A 12,663-nucleotide genomic window follows, 5' to 3' on the forward strand; every position below is an offset into this window, starting at 1 on the left:
ACGTGACAGTTTTTCGTACTTGTAGAATTTTGCTTTGTACTTGAAGGTTTTTGTTTCGTACTTGTAGAATTTTGCTTTGTACTTGAAGGTTTTTGTTTCGTACTTGTAGAATTTTGCTTTGTACTTGAAGGTTTTTGTTTCGTACTTGTAGAATTTTGCTTTGTACTTGAAGGTTTTTGTTTCTTACTTGGAGGATATTTTTGTCATTGAAGAAATACCTTTCTATGTATATGTAAAACATACTGTATTTGTTTGATAGGTAAGTTTTTTTATTTGCAGAACAATATGCATTAGTTTGTGAGTGATGTTTTGTATTTACAACCCACATTGAGTTTGTTTGTGAATCATTGGGTGTGAGTAAAACACGTTTTGTGTGTGTGTGAGGTTTTGGCACATAATTCGCTCCATACATAATTCGCTCCATACTACTCTCTCATTCCTGCATTGAAAGATGCACGTGAAAATGAAGCGCTTATTTTAACACGGTAAAAGAGCCACTTTCAAGGAAAATCACACTGATACACAATATGACATAAACTCTTAACAACGTTTTAACATCATAAATATAGTGATTAGATTACAAGAAAACAGTAAATTCAAGACAAATATGAGAGAGAAAAACTACCTCTGCTTCTCCGTTCACATACACTATGCGCCTGCGAGGAGCGAACGCTTAAAGGAGAAGCGATATAATTTCCTTCGGTGTCCCACTAATTAAGGCCCCACATACAACGATTGATAGGAACTCCCGATCGGAACTATTGTAAATAGTAAATTGAACAAGTTTTGCTGAAGTCAACAGTTTAAACAACATTTCTCTTTGCACATAAAAAATAAAAAAATAAATTAAACTCAAGTGTCTAAATCGACCGGCTACACTTCCTGATATCATGTGCGCAAACACAAATAACCTATACAACAGGGCAGTCGAATGCTTATCTGATAACCTAGAAGCTCTTGTAATTATTACTTTAACAGTTACCCCACCTCTCCATGCCGGGTGAACACCGGCTGATGCAGTAAACAGCATTTCACAACGATTTCAGTACAGTAATAGCAAATATCCTTGCTCCTTCTCGATTATCTGGTAATATTCTATTCACAAAATACAACCAATAGTAGGGTAATGTTAAGACATACTTGTGAAAAGCCTTATTTTCGATGGTCCGGTGATTAGAACAGGAAAATGCTCCACAATGCTCTGGCATCTTATCTGCTGCCACACAACGAAACGTCTCAGGTTACTATTGTAACCATAGTTCCCTGAGAACAGGGAACGAGACGATGCGTCCATCGACGCCATGGGAACGCCCCCAGCGTGACTGCGTCTGAAGCATCTATGTCAACTAGTCCAATGGAAAGAATGAGCGTCACGGGCGGGTGACGTCATGACCAGGATATGATAAAAGCACATCCGGTGCAAACCGGCATTAGCTTCGAAAATTGCCGAAGCAAGCCGATCACAGGGATGCAGGAAGTATGGCAGGGTGACGCATCGTCTCGTTCCCTGTTCTCAGGGAACTATGGTTACAATAGTAACCTGAGACGTTCCCTTACGAAGGGAACTCAACGATGCGTCCATCGACGCCATGGGAACGAGAATACCCAAAGCGCCAGACTTTCAAATGCCTGAGTGTCAGCCTGTTGTCACACTGCACCAAGCACCTGGGATCCTGGGGCAGCATCCAGGTCCAAGCTGTAAAACCTCATGAATGTGAGCGGTGAGGACCAGCCCGCCGCATCACAAACGTCTTGGAGAGAACTCCAGATAATACGCTTAGAAGCCATACTCCTAGTGGAATGAGCCCTGACCACCAAATGGTTGGCCAGAAGACTCACAAGCAAGAAGAATAGTCTCGACTATCTATATGCTCAATAGGTTGGATTTTCTCGACAGAGAAGTCCGATGAACATAAGTGTCCAGTGCTCGCACTGGCACAAGAGGTTCAGCTTTTCCTGGTCCGAAAAATGGGGGAGGACAGAAACCTGCAGCACAATAGGCCTCGGAATAATGGTAGGCACCTTTGGAACATATCCATGTTTCGGGTAAGATTGCCTTGGCCATCCCGGTGCACTCAAGGCAGGTGGGGACCGAAAGGGCCTGAAGGTCTGACTCTTATAGGGACGAAATAGCTAGCAGAAAATAGTCTTAAAAGAAAGGAACTTCTCTGAGACCAAATCTAAGGGCTCGAAGGGAGCCCCAGATAGGCCTACTAGAACTATTGCAAGGTCCCAAGCCAGCACCTTAGTGCAAGTTGCATGCCTCAGCCTCAAAGTGCCACGAAGGAAACGAGTGATCAGGGGGTCTCGACCCAAAAATGTACTACCCACCAGGGCGTGGAAAGCCGCAATGGCCGCCACACATATTATACCTTAAGCGTGGAAGGACATAGACCTGATACAAAGCGTTCTTGCAGAAACTCGAATACTGTGTTTACTGAACAGTTAACCGGATCCCACTGACGCTGGTAACACCAAGAAGTGAAAAACTCTCGAAATAGTGAATATAGTTTCCTCGTAGCGGGAGCTCTGGAGCTTAGAATGGTCTAAACAACCTCGGTTGAGAGACCACTCTCTATGAGTTGGGCCCCCTCAGAGGCCAAACCCACAGTTCCCAAATCCCCTGCCGGGGGTGCAATATTGCATCCCCTGCCTGAGACAGAAGGTCTCTCCTGATCGGGACCTCCAAGGGAGGTCCGTCGAGGAGAAAAATTAGGTCCGCAAACCAAATTCAGCTCGGCCAGGGTGGTGCTACTAAATAGGCTTATTCCATCCTGGCGGATTCACTCCAGAACTCCTGGGAGCAGAGCAACGGAGGGAAATGCGTACAGACGTAGCCTCGGCCACGTCTGCACCATAGCATCCAGCCCCGAGGGGACTGGTTGAGTGAGGGATAACCAGAGTGGACAGTGCGTCGTATGCTGAGACGAGAACAAATCCACTTCTGCCTGGCCGTAAAACTCCCATATTTGCTCCACCGCCTCGGGGTGGAGTCCCCTGGCCTCAGCCCCTGCCTCGACAGGGTGTCTGCTCCAATATTCTGGCCCCCCCCGGAATATACACTGCCCTCAGACAGCGTAATTTCTTGAGGGACCAAAATAAGAGGCCACCAACGTGTTGTCTGTGGGTCAAGAACCAGAGTTTCCTCCATATAACCAAGGCGCGGGGATACTGCCGCGTGATCTTGATCGTAAGGAGTGGGTTTCCCCTCAGGGAGAACCCTCTGGTCCTGAGCCACCTCTGTAAAGGTCTCACGTACAGCAGGTCAAAGGGTATCACATTGGACGCTGCTGCCCTGAGGCCTAACAGTCACCAGAACAACACATGATGGCCCCTCAGGTCTGGGAGGAGATGTCTCAACGCATTGAAGACGACCATCATCTCTAGGCAATTCATGTGCCAAGAGAGATGATGACTCCTCCACAAGCCCTGAGCTGAGCGGCCTTCCAATACCGCTCCCCAGCCGGTGAGGGAAGCATCTGTCGAGATCACAACTCGATGGCAAAGAGCTCCCAACACCGGACCCCGGGTTAAGAACCAGTGTTTCCTCCATATAACCAAGGTGCGGAGACACCGCCGCGTGATCTTGATCATACGAAGTGGGTTTCCCCTCGGGGAGAACCCTCTGGTCCTGAGCCACCACTGTAAAGGTCTCATGTACAGCAGGCCAAAAGTTATCACGTTGAACGCTGCTGTCACAAGACCCAACAGTCTCTCTAACTGTTTTACAGTGCGTGACTGGCCTAGCCTCAGCTCTTTTGTGGCTGTTAGGATAGCAGCTACACGAACGGGCGACAGAGTGGCCCGCATCGTCACTGAATCCCATACCACACCAAGGAAAGTGGTTCTCTGTACTGGAGAAAGCACACTCTTCTTGGCATTGAGCCTCAACCCCAACATCTGCATAGGAGCGAGAACGACACCTCGGTGCCGAACCGCTAACTGTTCTGATTCCGCTAGAATCAGCCAGTCATCTATGCAATTCATAATGCATATGCACTGCAGCCTGGCGGGGCCAGAGCTGCGTCTACACGCTTCGTGAATGTGCGGGGTGATAGAGCTAGACCGAAAGGAAGTGCCTGATACTGGTGTTCTTTCCCCCAAAGAAAACCTCAGGAACCTCCTGTGCTGAGGGAGGATGGAGATATGGAAGTATGCGTCTTTTAGATCTATCGTGACAAACCAGTCCTCGGATCTGATTTGAGTCACGATCTGTTTGAGTGTCAGCATTTTGGAATTGAGTTCCAGCACCAAACACTCCAACAGACGAAGATCTAGTATGTGACGCAGCTCTCCATCCTTTTTTGGAACAATGAGATAACGACTGTAAAGACCCGACGCAATGTCGGGTGAGTACACCTGCTCTATAGCTTCCTTTGCTAACAGGGCCTTTACCTCTTGCTCCATTACCAGAGCCTGCTCGGGATGCACCACTGTGGGCAGCACCCCGTTGTAACGAGGAGGACGAGAACCAAACTGGATTCTGTATCCTTTCTCTACAATCTGCAGGACCCAATGAGAAATATTCGGCAGAAGCTTCCACGCTGCCAGAAAATTTACTAAGGGAACCAGCCTCTCGAGGCTGGTCTCTGGTGTTATCGAGACAGCCAATTCCGGAGCCTGAAACATAATGGCAGGAACTACCTGAACTGGCCGCTCTAAGGCCCCCCTCAGAGGGCGCGAAACCGATGCTGTGCCGCAGCATAGCATCAGCGACTCGCTGGAGACCGCTGCGCCCTGAAGCACCGAGGGTGGCAGGGTTGGCAGAACGGTCTCGTGAGGACCCCGAAATGGAACGGGCACCGTAAAATGAGGTGTACACCGCTCCACTTCGGTCGGGGCTGTCCTCACAGGCCTGATGCGTGAACATCAGGACCTTTTTTTCTTTTGAGCCGCAGCCTTCTCAGCGTGAAGAACGGTCCTCGGATCCGGCTTCTGCTTTGAAGGCTTTGGCTGCTGTGTTGTGTATGAGAAACTAGACGGCTGGAGCTGCTCACGCCCAGCAGCCCCAGGGGGTTGGACATAGCGAGGGAGAGATTATCTTGTATCTTTCTCTATGATTCCCATCAAATTGAGCCAGAGGTGTCTCTCAGTGACCACAAGGGCTGCCATCCCTGAGAGATAAATCTGTGGCCCGACGGAGTTCTCAAACCCCATCGGGCCAAACTCCCTCACTTCTGTCCAAATACCGCAGCAGGTCAGCCTGATATGCTTGTAGCACTGCTATGGTGTGCAAGCAGGCCCATGCTAGACCCACTGCCATATATGCTTTTCCCACTAGATTAAAAAATAGTTTTCTTTAATGGTTTAGTGAGAGAAGCCGACGCCTTCAGGTACAATACTGAACCGGGAGACAGATAGCTCGCAAGCGTCTGTTCTACCCGGGGTATTGCCCCATAGCCATACCCTCTTAACCCCCAAATATCTGAATATACATGAATGTGGGGGCTAAAAGACAAGAGGAGTAAGGCTTTTTCCATGATCTAGACAGCTCGCTGTGCAGATCGGGAAAAATGGAAGGCCCCGTGATGGAGGTGGAAAAACAGAGGGAAGGAAACTCGTTTAATCTATTTTATTTTTAGGACGAGTGCCCCCTTATTTCTGCTGGCCATAAATATTTAATTTATCTACAGCCTTAGTAAACACTTCCACCAGCTTATTATTTTTATATATATATTTTATATATATTCACTTTATTTTATATATAATATATAAACTATCATATATATATATATATATATATAGGTTATATATATTTCTCATACGCTGGGGAAAGAGATGGCAAATTCACTTCCCCCATGATTGTGTCACTTTCAATGCCCAGCACATCTACCTCCTCGGAGGTAGAGCACTGAAGCATTGATTTCTCTCTCTCCCCGGGCGGAAGAGACCGCAGCGCGGGCTTCCGAGACCGGCGAGAGAGCACTGGATCCCTCGTGGAAAGGGAGGAGATAAGATCCGCGGACCCGTCTCCAACCCCGTAAAGAGATCCTATTCGCGATCCACAGGAATGCATTCTCCGCGCTGCCTCGGCAGACGCGGGACCTGTCACCCTGAGAATTGCGAGCCCGGCCACTTTCCTCGAAAAGTGACAGGCGGGAGCGGAGCATGCGAAGCGAAAGCTTCTCACAATGTTGGCAATCAGCCCCCTCGGAGGCTGATACCGCATGCTCTACTCCCAAACACATCACACAAAGCTCGTGTGTGTCCCTACTCGTTAAATAGCGCGAGCAGGGAGAACACAGAGTTTGTGCAATTGTTTAGTTTCCATAAATATATATATCAGACAGACAACAGTAAATATAACAGACAGTTTGACACAGATCGCTTGCTGAGGCAACAGAAGCTAATGCCGGTTTGCACCGGATGTGCTTTTATCATATCCTGGTCATGACGTCACCCGCCCGTGACGCTCATTCTTTCCATTGGACTAGTTGACATAGATGCTTCAGACGCAGTCACGCTGGGGGCGTTCCCATGGCGTCGATGGACGCATCGTTGAGTTCCCTTCGTAAGGGAACTAGGAATACGACCGGTTCAAGATGGCCGCCGGATTTCTCGGTTTCCAGCGGCCAATAGGGCATCTTGTCTCTATATGATATCTATGATCAAACTCTGGTGCATGGGTTGCTGACCCCTGACCCTGTCAGTGTCTCCATAGCAACAGATTATGGGTAGTTCCAGGTAGTTCTCTTCTGCCAAATATTTTATCGAGATTAATTGATTATTAATGGTGAAATGGTAACGTTTGTGGCTAATGGTAGGCTGAATATAAATATTAATAATAAAATAATCTTTAAACCAATCAATATATTGTATATATTCATGACGCTGTTGTAAAGTAAAAAAAAGAAATGACCATAACATTTCATATTGTATTGTAGATTATCAATCACATTTTTGTGTTGAAATATACCAAAACAAAATGATATATGTATATATATTAAAATCTAAAAAAACATTTGAATTGACAGTGAAGACACTTCCGCGGTAACGCCAACAAAGTTTGCCATGCCCTGGGCGTCCAATAGGACCGCGGATAGGTTTACATTGGAGTTAGTGGAAAGCTCTGTGCGTCTCATATTGACTTTAAAGGGTGCCATGGGCGTTGGTAGTAGGCTAGACGCCAAAGGACATGACAAAAGCGTAATGTTGCGTTCACACGGGACCCGAATAGCGCGTCAGGCGCGAGTGATTTCAATGTTAAGTCAATGCAAAGACGCGTAACGCGCGTAAAAAATTTTTACGGCGCGAATGAGGTGTAGAGCGCGGCGCGGTAGACGCGAATACGCCTCATTCGTGCGTCAAGTTCCCGCGAATGGCGCGAATTGAGCGTCTGGCGCGTTACGCGCGAATGGTGCATTTTGTGCATTCACGCGTTTGACGCGAATTCGCGTCTGCCGCCCGAGTTGAAAATTCTGAACTTCGGCGTCAATTCGCGCCGCGTTAACCAATCAGGAGCCTAGCTGCCTGCTGTCACTCAGGAGGTAAAGTGACGTAAACTCCCGCTCAGAATCTTTCATTCTAAAATCACTGACAGCTATGGAGGAAAAATGTATTCTTGCTGTAAGCAGTCACCCAGAATTGTACGATTCCACTTCATATTTGTACAGAGACAGGAACAAAAAAGGACCTCGCTTGGAAGAGGGTCAGTAAGGAGATTGGGCAACCTGGTAAGTTGTAAATAAAAATTAATCTTTAATATTGGTCCACTTCTTTACGATAGAAATGCTACAGTCACTGTAATTTCTTGATGGCCATCAACGGGTTTTGCCTCCGGAGTTTCATCGGATTTCGCCTCCGACGTGCTTAAATTTCGCTTCAAATTTTTGTTTTTTACGCGCGTCAATTTCGCTTTTGACGCGCGAATGGATTCAAAGTGGTCAAGCGTATAACTAGACGTGGTAGGCGCGAATTTGACGCGCTATTCACGTTCGGTGTGAACGCAGCATAAGTGGGTGATTCTTTAACTATGGTACTTTTCTTGTCCCTGGATGAAATAATAAAATCTAAAAAACATTTCTCCTTTTTTGTTTTTGTCACACTTACTTCACCCTAAAGGGAACTTATAAAAAATGTATCATGGCTCAATCATTCTTTTTATTATATAATATGAGGCCTTTTATGCATGATTTTTACTGTTTTCCCTCTGTCCCTAGGCCAGACTTTGTACCTTCAACCTTGCTCAATTCTAAATTAAATATTTAAATAATGTAGATTTTAAGTACAAATTATAAAATAATATCTATTTCAATTATACATATTATTTTTTTGCAATATTTATTCACAATTTTCTATATTTTTCATAAGTAGAACCCTTGTCCCTTGGGTTCACTGTCATTTCCACCACACTGTACAAAATAGAATCCTGGGATCATTGTTTTAGGTTTGTGTACTTAGTAACCATAGCAACAGAAACGCCACAGTGGAACATGGCTGGGTGAAAGGGTGACCTCTTTAGGGGGTAATGAAAAGAAGAAAAATCAAGGTAAATATGACTAAAACTGAGAGTAGGTTTATTGGTCGTCATTTCCAAACGGCTCATATTTCACATGGACGTAAAAATAACTGGATAAATTTGATTTAATAATGTGTAATTTGTGTATATTTAATGCTAACTCTAAAACTAATATTAACAGGCTAAAATAGCATGATATTTTAGGGGCGAAATGTCATTTCCACCACCGTCATTTCCACCACCGTGTTCATTGTGGCGGTAAAGACAAGTTGTGGTGGAAATGACATTGTTTGTGCTAAACAGCAAATTATTTGGGCTTCAATACTAAAACTTTAATGTAAAAAAAACATAATTAATTAAGTTAAGGTAGTAAGGAAATATTTTATTATTTTTTTATTGCTACAATATTGTTGGTAAAAAAGAGAACAATAGATAAGTAAGTTTGACATGATGTCACATAATGTTTGGATCACCGATCTAATCTAGTGTCTAATCACTTATCAAAAATGTGTTTTTTTTAATACAGCTTAATTTTATATTGCTACACTGTGAAATTACAGCAAAAGATCAAGCAGCCTGCACAATCAGTTATGGAGGATATTCTAAACTCATCATTCACTCACTAATTTTATTTTTACTATGGCTTCAATTCGACACACACAGACATCAAGAATCAACCAATGAATCTCAACAATGTTGACAATCAACAAAAAAGGTAACATCAAATCTGAACATCACAAAACACACTGCTAGAAGTCAACACAAAACCAACAGCAAAAATAAAAGCAACCAGTAAATATGAAAGAAAATAACCAGACAATTGACTGCATATTTTATTCATGCCGCAGTGCATGCTGGCAGTCATGCACAATTTTTTGTTTGTACTATGGGTACCAACCCAACATGCATTGCAGCATTGAAACTTTTTTGATTGTCACCATTATTGCGATTCATACGCTAATTCTTGATGTCTGTGTATGTCTGTCTAATATTGAAGTTAAAAATGTTCTGAGCATTAACTTTTTAAAATCCTTCATATTTTCTGGTTGTCAAAACTACGATAGATCTCGATCTGTAAAATCACAGTGATACCATCATCAAAAAAACAAAACATCACCCATATTGGACATACGCATGTGTATTTCCCTCATATTTAATTTAAAATGCATGTGTAAACTTATACTTTTCTAATGCATTTATTAAGGGCAACACGTCCAACATGCAGATGCATATCCTACGGCACCATCCCAAAATCAATTTAGTTGGAGCACAGAAAACAACCTAAAAGCAGCAGCCTACACTGCTTAGTTTAGTATAATAATTTGCATAGTTAATATTGTTCTTTGGTGTTCAGTTTATACAGGGTTTTCAAATGTTATTTAATACAAATATTTTTTTCTCTCTCAAAATCTCTTTTTTTTCACCCCCAAGCCCCGCCCCGTTAAGGGAATCGTGATACTAACCGAATCGTGGGTAAAAAATCTTGATACTAACCGATACGTGGGTTTGGTGTATCGTTACAGCCCTAACAAATAGTCACTGTCATCTAATCCTGTTTTCTTTTAGTTTTTTTGCAATAGCAAATGTATTTCAAAAACACAGTTACCACTGCCAAAGAAAAACTAATGTTCAAAAGTCAAGGGTCAAGAGCCCAACTAAAGCAAACACTGATCACCATAATGGTAACATCAAATGAAAATATTTAAATTACATCTAAACCTCTGTCACCTTTTAATAATAACTTCTGTAGACATCAGACATAAAGTCAAACTCGTTAGTAATAAGTGAAGCTGGTAATGCTGTTTGTGGAGTTGTTTAATCCTCCTCTGCTGAGATCTTCAGAGATTTAATGTCTTTTGTCTTCAGTTGATTTCATCTTTTTTCTGTTCTTCTTGTTCTCTTGTTCCTCTTTCCTTCAGTGATTCTGCTTGTTAACAGCAGGTGTTCATCAGTGTCCGAATTAACTCACTTGTTTTTAATCACTCAGTCAATTGGACTATATTAGTGAACTAATGTAGGGAATAGTGAATGAGGGTATAGGATGTGATTTGGAACACAATCTCTGAGTGTTGACTTTGAGCGCTGTTAATTCACAGTATATTCCTGTAGGCTACTTTCTCGAAAACGACATATATCACCCAGAATGCATTTTTTCTACTTTATTTTGCTGTTTTAATGGAAAACAGCATGTTACTGTTAAAATGTTGCCGTTTTTTTTTATAGTTTTTTTTAAATAATTTTTTTACAGTGTGAGGGACTGATTGGAAGTTGGTGTGTGGTACGGTATGATGGGGATTCTTACCCTGGCATTATACAGGATGTGGGCCCTGAGGGTTGTGTATTGTGTATATTAAGGTTATATTAAGATAATGATGTCATAAAGGGTTTGCTCTAGTTTGCTCTAATTTGAACTAGTTTGTCCAAGTTCAGCATGCAGAAAGCAGTGAATAAATGATTTGCTGATTTTTAACACATAGGGCCCTATTTTAACGATCTGAAACGCAAGTAAAAAAGCCCCAAGGGGTGAGATGGCGCCGCTATGTTTGGCATGCCACTCGCACCTCTGTTTGCTTCTGTTTTTTCTCATGCTAGATCTTGCCACCGTCTCTTCAACTATTGTTTATGATCGCACAACTTTGCTGGAATTATGGTTTTCAACAAACCACCGCCTGAACGCCCAAACTTTTAAAACACCTCCGCCGCTGTTTACTTCTACTTCTCCGTTCCTGAGCTATCCTGTCTATCTACTTCCAGGCAGTAAGCGTCGCAAGAGACGGGGTAGGAGAAGCGGGCTGCAAGTCAGAAAAAGGACTCACCTGGATTCTCCGTTGCAGAGGAGTGGTGTCGAACCAGGGCCTGGCGGTTCACGGGTATGCTATCGGTGGCTTCGGCCCGCTAGCTCCGACAACTCTGGTGCTCCTTTTTCCTATCACCGCCGATCATTTGGTACTCGTTCTCGGGGTTCTATCCTAGACAACCTTCGTCCAATTCCACGTGTGTCCTCTTCACCTGTCAACTCTACTACACTCCGTATGGCACTATGTAACACCAGATCGCTCAGTAACAAAACTTTTGTTCTAAACGATGTCATCACCACTAACAATCTGGATTTGTTCTTTCTCACGGAGACTTGGCTATCTCCTGGTGATGTTAGTGCATTTTCTGAAATCCTTCCCTCTGGCTATTTGTTTCTGAACACTCCACAGCAAACGGGTAGGGGCGGGGGGATAGCCAGTATATACGGACAGTCCCTGAAGTGCCGTCAACTGTCCACTAGAGGGTACTCCAGTTTTGAGTTGCAGACGTTTGTGCTCACTCTACCTAATCCAATCTTGTGTGCAGTAATCTACCGGCCCCCAAAACTAAATGGGAATTTTTTAACTGATTTCTCAGAGTTTTTGTCTGACTTTTTGGCAAAATATTTGACAATATTTTAATCTGTGGTGATTTTAACATTCATGTTTGTTGCCCTTCTCTGATAAATCTGCTAATGATTTTAAGGCTCTTTTAGACTCATTAGACCTGGCCCAGTCCATATCCTGTCCTACTCATAGGCTAGGTCACACTCTTGACCTTATTTTCTCTCGTGGGGTGACAGTGTCATCCTGCGAGGTTGTGGATTTTCCCGTCTCTGATCACTCCCTCATACGGTTTGACATCTGTGCTGTTCCTCCTCCACCCATATCCACTGCCCCCCGACGTCGGTGCATTATTACTCCATCTACAGCTGAGGACTTCACTGCCGCCTTATCTGCTTTTAACATAACCTCCATTGTAGAAGTGGCCTCGCCTCTATGTCCAGAGCTTCTCCTCTCCTCATTCGACATCACCTGCTCTCGGATTATGGACTCAGTTGCGCCCTACAGGGTGATGTCTGCAAATGACTCTTCGGACCCCTGGCTGAACGAGATGACATGGACCCTCAGGCGCCAATGCAGGCAGGCTGAGCGGAAATGGAGAGGAGACAGGCTGCAGGTATCATTGGAGGTATTTAGAGACTGCCTTGTCACCTATCAGAGAGCCGTGAAGGAAGCTAAAAGTCAGTTTCTCTCCAAGCTTATTAATAATAATAGCCACCGCCCTGGTATCTTGTTCAGTACTATAAACTCTGTTATAAATCCAGTCCCTGTTGTATTGAATGATGCTTCAGTAAATACATGCAATGTATTTAAAAATATTTGATTGATCAGGTTCTGTCTGTTAGG

Source organism: Siphateles boraxobius, unplaced genomic scaffold (genome assembly GCF_051911475.1).
Source record: "Siphateles boraxobius isolate OS27281-9 unplaced genomic scaffold, OSU_SipBor_1 46, whole genome shotgun sequence".
NCBI lineage: Eukaryota > Metazoa > Chordata > Actinopteri > Cypriniformes > Leuciscidae > Siphateles > Siphateles boraxobius.